The sequence below is a fragment of the Haliotis rufescens genome, unplaced genomic scaffold, assembly GCF_023055435.1.
Source record: "Haliotis rufescens isolate VD_foot unplaced genomic scaffold, xgHalRufe1.0.p SCAF_5, whole genome shotgun sequence".
NCBI lineage: Eukaryota > Metazoa > Mollusca > Gastropoda > Lepetellida > Haliotidae > Haliotis > Haliotis rufescens.
In genome coordinates, this window is record NW_025964223.1 from 35,398,495 (window position 1) to 35,410,100 (window position 11,606).

The window sequence follows — 11,606 nt, forward strand, 5'->3', positions numbered from 1 at the left end:
AGTAGGTTTACAGGTGTAGTGTTTGGAAGCCTTTCAACTAGTAGGTTTAGAGGTGTAGTGTTTGGAAGCCTTTCAACTAGTAGGTTTACAGGTGTAGTGTTTGGAAGCCTTTCAACTAGTAGGTTTACAGGTGTAGTGTTTTGGAGCCTTTCAACAAGTAGGTTTAGAGGTGTAGTGTTTTGGAGCCTTTCAACTAGTAGGTTTAGATGTGTAGAGTTTGGAAGCCTTTCAACTAGAAGGTTTAGAGGTGTAGTGTTTGGAAGCCTTTCAACTAGTAGGTTTACAGGTGTAGTGTTTGGAAGCCTTTCAACTAGTAGGTCTAGAGGTGTAGTGTTTGGAAGCCTTTCAACTAGTAGGTCTAGAGGTGTAGTGTTTGGAAGCCTTTCAACTAGTAGGTCTAGAGGTGTAGTGTTTGGAAGCCTTTCAACTAGTAGGTTTAGAGGTGTAGTGTTTAGAAGCCTTTAAACTAGTAGGTTTAGAGGTGTAGTGTTTGGAAGCCTTTAAACTAGTAGGTTTAGAGGTGTAGTATTTGGAAGCCTCTCAACTAGTAGGTTTAGAGGTGTAGTGTTTGGAAGCCTTTCAACCAGTAGGTTTAAAGGTGTAGTGTTTTGAAGCCTTTCAACTAGTAGGTTTAGAGGTGCAGTGTTTGGAAGCCTATGAACTAGTAGGTTTAGAGGTGTAGTGTTTGAAAGCCGTTCAACTAGTATGTTTAGAGGTGTAGTGTTTGGAAGCCGTTCAACTAGTATGTTTAGAGGTGTAGTGTTTGGAAGCCGTTCAACTAGTAGGTTTAGAGGTGTAGTGTTTGGAAGCCTTCCAACTAGTAGGTTTAGAGGTGTAGTGTTTGGAAGCCTTTCAACTAGTAGGTTTAGAGGTGTAGTGTTTGGAAGCCTTTCAAGAAGAAGGTTTAGTGTGGTAGTGTTTGGAAGCCTTTCAACTAGTAGGTTTAGAGGTGTAGTGTTTGGAAGCCTTTCAACTAGTAGGTTTACAGGTGTAGTGTTTGGAAGCCTTTCAACTAGTAGGTTTACAGGTGTAGTGTTTGGAAGCCTTTCAACTAGTAGGTCTAGAGGTGTAGTGTTTTGAAGCCTTTCAACTAGTAGGTTTACAGGTGTAGTGTTTGGAAGCCTTTCAACTAGTAGGTTTAGAGGTGTAGTGTTTGGAAGCCTTTCAACTAGTAGGTTTACAGGTGTAGTGTTTGGAAGCCTTCCAACTAGTAGGTTTAGAGGTGCAGTGTTTGGAAGCCTTTCAACTAGAAGGTTTAGAGGTGCAGTGTTTGGAAGCCGTTCAACTAGTAGGTTTAGAGGTGTAGTGTTTTGAAGCCTTTCAACTAGTAGGTTTAGAGGTGCAGTGTTTGGAAGCCTATGAACTAGTAGGTTAAGAGGTGCAGTGTTTGAAAGCCGTTCAACTAGTATGTTTAGAGGTGTAGTGTTTGGAAGCCGTTCAACTAGTAGGTTTAGAGGTGTAGTGTTTGGAAGCCTTTCAACTAGTAAGTTTAGAGGTGTAGTGTTTGGAAGCCTTTCAAGTAGAAGGTTTAGTGTGGTAGTGTTTGGAAGCCTTTCAACTAGTAGGTTTAGAGGTGTAGTGTTTGGAAGCCTTTCAACTAGTAGGTTTACAGGTGTAGTGTTTGGAAGCCTTTGAACTAGTAGGTTTACAGGTGTAGTGTTTGGAAGCCTTTCAACTAGTAGGTCTAGAGGTGTAGTGTTTGGAAGCCTTTCAACTAGTAGGTTTACAGGTGTAGTGTTTGGAAGCCTTTCAACTAGTAGGATTAGAGGTGTAGTGTTTGGAAGCCTTTCAACTAGTAGGTTTACAGGTGTAGTGTTTGGAAGCCTTTCAACTAGTAGGTTTACAGGTGTAGTGTTTTGGAGCCTTTCAACAAGTAGGTTTAGAGGTGTAGTGTTTTGGAGCCTTTCAACTAGTAGGTTTAGATGTGTAGAGTTTGGAAGCCTTTCAACTAGAAGGTTTAGAGGTGTAGTGTTTGGAAGCCTTTCAACTAGTAGGTTTACAGGTGTAGTGTTTGGAAGCCTTTCAACTAGTAGGTCTAGAGGTGTAGTGTTTGGAAGCCTTTCAACTAGTAGGTCTAGAGGTGTAGTGTTTGGAAGCCTTTCAACTAGTAGGTTTAGAGGTGTAGTGTTTGGAAGCCTTTCAACTAGTAGGTTTACAGGTGTAGTGTTTAGAAGCCTTTAAACTAGTAGGTTTAGAGGTGTAGTATTTGGAAGCCTCTCAACTAGTAGGTTTAGAGGTGTAGTGTTTGGAAGCCTTTCAACTAGTAGGTTTAGAGGTGTAGTGTTTTGAAGCCTTTCAACTAGTAGGTTTAGAGGTGCAGTGTTTGGAAGCCTATGAACTAGTAGGTTTAGAGGTGCAGTGTTTGAAAGCCGTTCAACTAGTATGTTTAGAGGTGTAGTGTTTGGAAGCCTTTCAACTAGTAGGTTTAGAGGTGTAGTGTTTGGAAGCCTTCCAACTAGTAGGTTTAGAGGTGTTGTGTTTGGAAGCCTTTCAACTAGTAAGTTTAGAGGTGTAGTGTTTGGAAGCCTTTTAAGTAGAAGGTTTAGTGTGGTAGTGTTTGGAAGCCTTTCAACTAGTAGGTTTAGAGGTGTAGTGTTTGGAAGCCTTTCAACTAGTAGGTTTACAGGTGTAGGGTTTGGAAGCCTTTCAACTAGTGGGTTTACAGGTGTAGTGTTTGGAAGCCTTTGAACTTGTAGGTTTAGAGGTGTAGTGTTTGGAAGCCTTTCAACTAGTAGGTCTAGAGGTGTAGTGTTAGGAAGCCTTTCAACTAGTAGGTTTAGAGGTGTAGTGTTTGGAAGCCTTTCAACTAGTAGGTTTACAGGTGTAGTGTTTGGAAGCCTTTCAACTAGTAGGTTTACAGGTGTAGTGTTTGGAAGCCTTTCAACTAGTAGGTTTACAGGTGTAGTGTTTTGGAGCCTTTCAACTAGTAGGTTTAGATGTGTAGAGTTTTGAAGCCTTTCAACTAGAAGGTTTAGAGGTGTAGTGTTTGGAAGCCTTTCAACTAGTAGGTTTACAGGTGTAGTGTTTGGAAGCCTTTCAACTAGTAGGTCTAGAGGTGTAGTGTTTGGAAGCCTTTCAACTAGTAGGTTTACAGGTGTAGTGTTTGGAAGCCTTTCAACTAGTAGGTCTAGAGGTGTAGTGTTTGGAAGCCATTCAACTAGTAGGTTTAGAAGTGTAGTGTTTGGAAGCCTTCCAACTAGTAGGTTTAGAGGTGTAGTGTTTGGAAGCCTTTCAACTAGTAAGTTTAGAGGTGTAGTGTTTGGAAGCCTTTCAAGTAGAAGGTTTAGTGTGGTAGTGTTTGGAAGCCTTTCAACTAGTAGGTTTAGAGGTGTAGTGTTTGGAAGCCTTTCAACTAGTAGGTTTACAGGTGTAGTGTTTGGAAGCCTTTCAACTAGTAGGTTTACAGGTGTAGTGTTTGGAAGCCTTTCAACTAGTAGGTCTAGAGGTGTAGTGTTTGGAAGCCTTTCAACTAGTAGGTTTACAGGTGTAGTGTTTGGAAGCCTTTCAACTAGTAGGTTTAGAGGTGTAGTGTTTGGAAGCCTTTGAACTAGTAGGTTTACAGGTGTAGTGTTTGGAAGCCTTCCAACTAGTAGGTTTAGAGGTGCAGTGTTTGGAAGCCTTTCAACTAGAAGGTTTAGAGGTGCAGTGTTTGGAAGCCGTTCAACTAGTAGGTTTAGAGGTGTAGTGTTTTGAAGCCTTTCAACTAGTAGGTTTAGAGGTGCAGTGTTTGGAAGCCTATGAACTAGTAGGTTAAGAGGTGCAGTGTTTGAAAGCCGTTCAACTAGTATGTTTAGAGGTGTAGTGTTTGGAAGCCTTTCAACTAGTAGGTTTAGAGGTGTAGTGTTTGGAAGCCTTCCAACTAGTAGGTTTAGAGGTGTAGTGTTTGGAAGCCTTTCAACTAGTAAGTTTAGAGGTGTAGTGTTTGGAAGCCTTTCAAGTAGAAGGTTTAGTGTGGTAGTGTTTGGAAGCCTTTCAACTAGTAGGTTTAGAGGTGTAGTGTTTGGAAGCCTTTCAACTAGTAGGTTTACAGGTGTAGTGTTTGGAAGCCTTTGAACTAGTAGGTTTACAGGTGTAGTGTTTGGAAGCCTTTCAACTAGTAGGTCTAGAGGTGTAGTGTTTGGAAGCCTTTCAACTAGTAGGTTTACAGGTGTAGTGTTTGGAAGCCTTTCAACTAGAAGGTTTAGAGGTGTAGTGTTTGGAAGCCTTTCAACTAGTAGGTTTACAGGTGTAGTGTTTGGAAGCCTTTCAACTAGTAGGTTTACAGGTGTAGTGTTTTGGAGCCTTTCAACAAGTAGGTTTAGAGGTGTAGTGTTTTGGAGCCTTTCAACTAGTAGGTTTAGATGTGTAGAGTTTGGAAGCCTTTCAACTAGAAGGTTTAGAGGTGTAGTGTTTGGAAGCCTTTCAACTAGTAGGTTTACAGGTGTAGTGTTTGGAAGCCTTTCAACTAGTAGGTCTAGAGGTGTAGTGTTTGGAAGCCTTTCAACTAGTAGGTCTAGAGGTGAAGTGTTTGGAAGCCTTTCAACTAGTAGGTTTAGAGGTGTAGTGTTTGGAAGCCTTTCAACTAGTAGGTTTACAGGTGTAGTGTTTAGAAGCCTTTAAACTAGTAGGTTTAGAGGTGTAGTATTTGGAAGCCTCTCAACTAGTAGGTTTAGAGGTGTAGTGTTTGGAAGCCTTTCAACTAGTAGGTTTAGAGGTGTAGTGTTTTGAAGCCTTTCAACTAGTAGGTTTAGAGGTGCAGTGTTTGGAAGCCTATGAACTAGTAGGTTTAGAGGTGCAGTGTTTGAAAGCCGTTCAACTAGTATGTTTAGAGGTGTAGTGTTTGGAAGCCGTTCAACTAGTAGGTTTAGAGGTGTAGTGTTTGGAAGCCTTCCAACTAGTAGGTTTAGAGGTGTTGTGTTTGGAAGCCTTTCAACTAGTAAGTTTAGAGGTGTAGTGTTTGGAAGCCTTTTAAGTAGAAGGTTTAGTGTGGTAGTGTTTGGAAGCCTTTCAACTAGTAGGTTTAGAGGTGTAGTGTTTGGAAGCCTTTCAACTAGTAGGTTTACAGGTGTAGTGTTTGGAAGCCTTTCAACTAGTGGGTTTACAGGTGTAGTTTTAGGAAGCCTTTCAACTAGTAGGTTTAGAGATGTAGTGTTTGGAAGCCTTTCAACAAGTAGGTTTAGAGGTGTAGTGTTTTGGAGCCTTTCAACTAGTAGGTTTAGATGTGTAGAGTTTGGAAGCCTTTCAACTAGAAGGTTTAGAGGTGTAGTGTTTGGAAGCCTTTCAACTAGTAGGTTTACAGGTGTAGTGTTTGGAAGCCTTTCAACTAGTGGTTTAGAGGTGTAGTGTTTGGAAGCCTTTCAACTAGTAGGTTTACAGGTGTAGTGTTTGGAAGCCTTTCAACTAGTAGGTCTAGAGGTGTAGTGTTTGGAAGCCTTTCAACTAGTAGGTTTACAGGTGTAGTGTTTGGAAGCCTTTCAACTAGTAGGTTTAGAGGTGTAGTGTTTGGAAGCCTTTCAACTTGTAGGTTTACAGGTGTAGTGTTTGGAAGCCTTTCAACTAGTAGGTTTAGAGGTGTAGTGTTTAGAAGCCTTCCAACTAGTAGGTTTAGAGGTGTAGTGTTTAGAAGCCTTTCAACTGGTAGGTTTAGAGGTGTGTTGTTTAGAAGCCTTTCAACTTGTAGGTTTACAGGTGTAGTGTTTGGAAGCCTTTCAACTAGTAGGTTGACAGGTGTAGTATACTGCTCACAAAAAGTAGGGGATATTGAAATTAAAATCAATGGCACAAAGACAGTAATATAGAGGCCTACAAATAATTTATGTATGATTGAGGAAAAGCATAGGTCCGTCTGAGCATGCCTCACAATGACCACCAGATGCCCTTACATCCAGGAAAATTGCACCCAAACGTACCAGGGGGTGGGGATGAGAAATCACATCTTGTGTCACACGTGCAAATGAAAAAATCCACGTGCCTCACGTGCAAAAATGGGTGTTAACATGTGTCTTGGACCAAGTTCATCCATCACTTCACCACTTTCCACAATGCGAAGGTTACGAGAAGACGAAAGATTGAGAGCAATTGGGATGATCCAGGCCGGAAGAACGCAGGCCTACACAGCAGCACAACTGCATGTCTCACAGTCAGTAGTCAGCCGGTTGTGGGCACGTTACATTGCCACTGGAAGGGTTCAAGACAGACCCCGAAGTGGTCGTCCAAAATGCACGACCAGACGTGATGACCGGCGGATCATCACTGGAGCCCTCCGTGATCGACGTTTAAATGCGACACAGCTGCAGCAGGTTCACAGACATGCCACTGGGAATCTCATCTCCACACAGACGGTACGAAACCGGCTCCATGCTGCAGAACTTCGAGCAAGGCGACCTTACATCACATTACCCCTAACAAACCGTCACAGACAAGCCCGGCGAGAGTGGGGTCGTCGTCACCAGAGGTGGAGCAATGCCCGGTGGTCCCATGTGATGTTCAGTGAGGAGTCGAGGTTCTCTTTAGACTTCAATGATGGCCGTCATCGTGTCTGGCGTCGTCCTGGTGAGCGTCATCAGCCAGCTGCCATGATTCCACATGATCGGTATGGGAGGGGTTCTGTAATGGTGTGGGGTGGAATCACGGTGACAGGCAGAACCGATCTCCACATCTGCCAAGGAAGAGTTACGGGTGTTTACTATCGGGACAACATCATCACGCCACATGTCCTGCCATTTGCACACCGTCACGGACAGGGTTTCATCTTCCAGGACGATAATGCCAGGGCTCACCGTGCGCACGTCGTCCTTAACCATTTGCGGCGGCACCACATTGAAACTCTTCCATGGCCAGCGATGTCCCCCGACCTCTCCCCTATAGAGCATGTGTGGGATATGCTCGGAAAACAAGTGCAGAGGCGGCATCCCCCATGTCAAGACTTGCAACAACTGGGCGTGGCACTCCAAGAGGAATGGCAGAGGATTCCCCAAGTTCACATTGGTCGCCTCATTAGGAGTATGAGACGTCGGTGTAATGCTTGTTTGGCTGCTAATGGTGGGCCAACCCGGTATTAACCCATTTATGACTTTTGGGTTTCTACCCCTCATGAACTTTCCAGTGTCTACAAAATGAAATTGCAGCTTGAACAAAGTCATTACTTTCAAAACTGTTTCTTTACATTCTTATTTCCACATTATTATTGTTTCCCAATGAAAATTAAACATAATTCTGAAGCTTTTCGTCGTAACTTTTCAATATCCCCTACTTTGTGTGAGCAGTATATTTGGAAGCCTTTCAACTAGTAGGTCTAGAGGTTTAGTATTTGGAAGCCTTTCAACTAGTAGGTTTACAGGTGTAGTGTTTGGAAGCCTTTCAACTAGTAGGTCTAGAGGTGTAGTGTTTGGAAGCCTTTCAACTTGTAGGTTTACAGGTGTAGTGTTTGGAAGCCTTTCAACTAGTAGGTGTAGAGGTGTAGTGTTTGGAAGCCTTTCAACTAGTAGGTTTACAGGTGTAGTGTTTGGAAGCCTTTCAACTAGTAGGTTTAGAGGTGTAGTGTTTGGAAGCCTTTCAACTAGTAGGCTTTGAGGTGTAGTGTTTGGAAGCCGTTAAACTAGAAGGTTTAGTGTGGTAGTGTTTGGAAGCCTTTAAACTAGTAGGTTTAGAGGTGTAGTGTTTGGAAGCCTATGAACTAGTAGGTTTAGACGTGCACTGTTTGGAAGCCTTTCAACTAGTAGGTTTAGAGGTGTAGTGTTTGGAAGCCGTTCAACTAGTAGGTTTAGAGGTGTAGTGTTTGGAAGCCTTGGGATGAAAAGGAGCAGAATGCTTTCTCCAAACTCAAGTCCGCTCTTAGTAGCAGTGAAGTGATGTCCTACTTTGACCCTCAGAAGGAGGTAAAGCTGTTTGTAGATGCTAGCCCATCAGGCTTAGGTGCAATTCTCACTCAGGAAAATCAAGTTGTTAGCTATGCCAGCCAGGCATTATCTGATGTTGAATCCCGTTATTCCCAAACGGAACGAGAAATGTTGGAAGTCATATGGGCAGCTGAACACTTTCGCCAGTATACATTCGGGAAGAAGTTCCAGATAATCACAGACCACAAACCGCTTCTCGGAATCTTTAAAAGCCGAAAACCAACTTCAGCCAGAATAGAGAGGTGGCGCATCCGACTTATGCCTTACAAGAACTTGCCTACCAACTGGGTCGTGACGAAAACAACCCAGCAGATTACATGAGTCGTCATCCACCCCAGGTTTCATCATTACCTAACATAGCAGAAGACTATGTAAACTACGTTACCATGATCGCAGTACCCAAGGCTCTCAAGTTCGAGGAAATTCAAGCAGCTACAAAGCTGGATACAGTACTCCAAAAGGTGATCATTGCAGTCGAAACAGAAAACTGGTTGGATCCTGAACTTGAACCATTCGTACAATTCAAGGACGAATATGCTGTATACAACAGAACAGTCTTGAGAGACCACAGGATTGTGATCCCCCAAGTTCTACAGCATCAGGCAGTTGATCTTGCGCATCAAGGACATCAAGGAATAGTAAAGACCAAGAGGCTCCTACGTGAAAAGGAATGGTTTCCTGGTATAGATCATCTAGTTGAAGACAAGATCAAGCGCTGCATCGCATGTCAGTCAACTATCGACACTCCTGTTCATAGAGAACCACTCAAAATGACAATTCTTCCATCATCTCCATGGGAAAATGTGTCGATCGACTTCTCAGGACCTTATCCGTCTGGAGAATACTTGCTAGTGGTTGTAGATGATTATAGTCGATATCCAGAAGTGGAATTTGTTCAATCAACATCAGCAAAATCTGTTTGTCCAAAGCTTGATGCCATATTCTCGAGGCAAGGAATACCTCGAATTGTGAAATCAGACAATGGTCCACTATTCAACAGTAAGGAGTTTACACAGTTCGCAAATTACCTTGGATTTCAGCATCGCAAAATCAACCCCCCTATGGCCAGAAGCTAACGGAGAAGCAGAACGCTTCATGCGCAATCTCAAAAAGTGTACACAAGCTTCGTGTGCAGAAGGACTCAATTGGAAGCAGGAAATTTTCAAATTCCTTCGCAGTTATAGGGCAACTCCACATTCAAGCACCAATGTAAGCCTATTCGAAGCACTTACAGGAAGATCTATGAATACTCAATTACCACAGGTGAATACTCGCAATCTACAACCAAAAATCAAGAATGAGATTCAAATAAGACTGGACGACATCCGCAACAAAGAGAAGATGAGACTGTACGCAAATCAACGTCGTCAAGTTAAGGAATCCAGTTTAAGTGTTGGTGACTCAGTACTTGTCCGCCAACCGAGGAAGAACAAGCTGACACCTGCATTCGATGTTCATCTGTATGTGATCACGGATGAGAACGGATCGATGATAACTGCAAAGCATGTTGGTAGTGCACAAAAGATAACCCGAAACTTCTCACATTTCAAACCAATCAGTATTGATTCAAAAGAACTGTCTAACTATAAACGAGAGGAGATGGCAAGATCTGCAGATAGTATGGATAATGGTGACGGTGACTCTCAAATTGATAATTCAAATCAGTCAGGTGAAACATCAGATGAAGTTCAAAGAGAACATATTTCGCCTACTTCCATCCTGAAACTACCAAACAGACGTTCTACCAGATCCATCACTTTGCCAGTTCGATTCCGGGACTACAAAATGATACATTATATCCAGAAACATTAGTGATGTAAAATCACAAATGTACACATGAAGTGTGATCTCTATATCAGAACTTTTAGAAAGTGTTTTTGAACATATTATGATCATCAAAGATATGTTCTATCCGGAGCATAAAGGTTGAACATAAAGGTTGACAACAGTTGATTTATAATTCCACTGGTTAGTTCATGTAAAAGTGGTCTAGTTCTTTTATTGATTAGTATGCAGATAGAATACAATTGTATATTCTTCAATTTCTTACATAAGATTTGATGTTTGTTCAAGAAAGTATCCCTATTATCTTAATATTCAGCAAAGTAATGATTTATGTCAGTGTTAAGGGCGGTATTTGAGGTTGTTCATCATTTTAGAAGTTTAAGTTAATATTGTGATTTATATAATCTGATAGGATTGTTTTCAAGATAATATTCTTCTAGGCAATCAGGATATCTGGCTTAACTAGTAAGTTTTGAGATTATTACTTATCAGTTGTATGTTGCCCTACTTTTTAATGTAAAGTTAAGGAGGATTGTAGTGTGTATGCAATCAAGGTTTATAATTGTATGCATATCAGTGCCGTAGACAGCCGGGGGGCAGGGGGTGCAGTTGCCCCCCTGGATTTTTTTTATAGAAAACAGTTTTATTTGAATCAAGTGTAGGACAAGTCATACTCGTACAAATATTTGCCCTCCCTGTCAAAAAAAGTTAACTACGGCCTTGTATATGTATGGGTCAGAGGTCAGGGTCTCGTTTTGGGATTGACCATGTGCGAGCCAGTATCAATGGCGGCACTCAGTATTCATTACATTGACGACGAATAAAAGTCTTCGTTTCACTCCTTCAAGGATCATATCATTAATCAACAGAGCAAGGATCATTCAAGAACATTATACTTAGTGGCTGCTTTTGTCCAATTCGGACCTTCATACACAACTTTTCCCTGTCCCGCAATACAATGGAGTTCTCTCCTTTGTCAAACTGAGCGCGAGGCCCAGCTTTTACTCGGTGCAACTAATGTAAATAATGAACTTTTATAAGTAAAATATGCATATTTAGACAAAATAAATAACACCTGATATAGAGAACATGAATAATCATAAAGGTTAGTGAGTGCATTTTGTTCAAATTAGCGTATATGACAAGTACCGTGATACCCTGAGGTTGCAGGCTACTGCATGTATTCTAAAGGTGCTCCAATACTTCTTAGGGGCGCGAAAACACAGTATGCGAAGATACCAAATATTATAAATGGTACCGTTTTCCCAGGCAAAACAGGTGCCATGTCAGCCACTCTGGTGCCGTTTTCTAAATGATTTCTAAATGCACATATCTTACATTCTAGTTATTTTATTACACATCATCTCGCGAGAAAGCTGTAATATTTCACACGGCAGAATTACTATAAACACATGTAGCACTATACCTAGAGAATGTCACCCTTTGGCGTCCTTTACCAGCTGTTTACGATCTTACTTACCTTTTGAATTGTTGAGGCCCCGGAAAATTTAACTCTTTTGAGTCATCTGTAAATTTCTTTACAACTTGTCATTGGCATTGGGTCCTTATACTATCTTAGTGGTAGCGATCGTGCCAAATGTGAATATAAAAGGGTCTGGTTGAGCTCCTAATCATGGCATATATACTCAATGACAGGGAAATACTATTTCTGCTGACACTGTATTTACCGGGTTTATCAAGAGAGTCACAAAGATTGTTTACTTCCGGTGTTGAAAATACCGATTGTAACAAACACGAATTCTGGTTTTAGTGTGCGCATTTACTAGTCCTTTCTGTTTGAGGTCATTTTTTAGAGTGACATGTTCCATAATAAAAAGACACCCCTATTCTAATACCTAATTACCACTCATACTTTTCGTGTGTTATGATGTACGATAAATCCAAAAACGTATTTGATGATCGAATTTCACATTACCACAAACC

At 41.7% G+C, this 11,606-nt stretch overlaps 1 protein-coding gene across 3 annotated transcripts in view; it reads right to left on the reverse strand.

Annotated features, from left to right (window-relative positions):
• The window catches only part of LOC124114713 (E3 ubiquitin-protein ligase SHPRH-like), a 460,251-nt gene extending 448,669 nt beyond the window's left edge, over positions 1-11,582 (reverse strand). For 2 of the 3 annotated variants that reach the window (XM_046475414.2, XM_046475413.2), the window contains exon 1: positions 11,143-11,570. The gene's annotated coding sequence lies outside the window, so the exon portion shown is untranslated. Of the gene's footprint in view, positions 1-11,142 lie in introns of all 3 variants that reach the window. The other variant, XM_046475415.2, reaches the window with a different exon arrangement.
• Between the last annotated feature and the right edge of the window lie 24 nt (positions 11,583-11,606).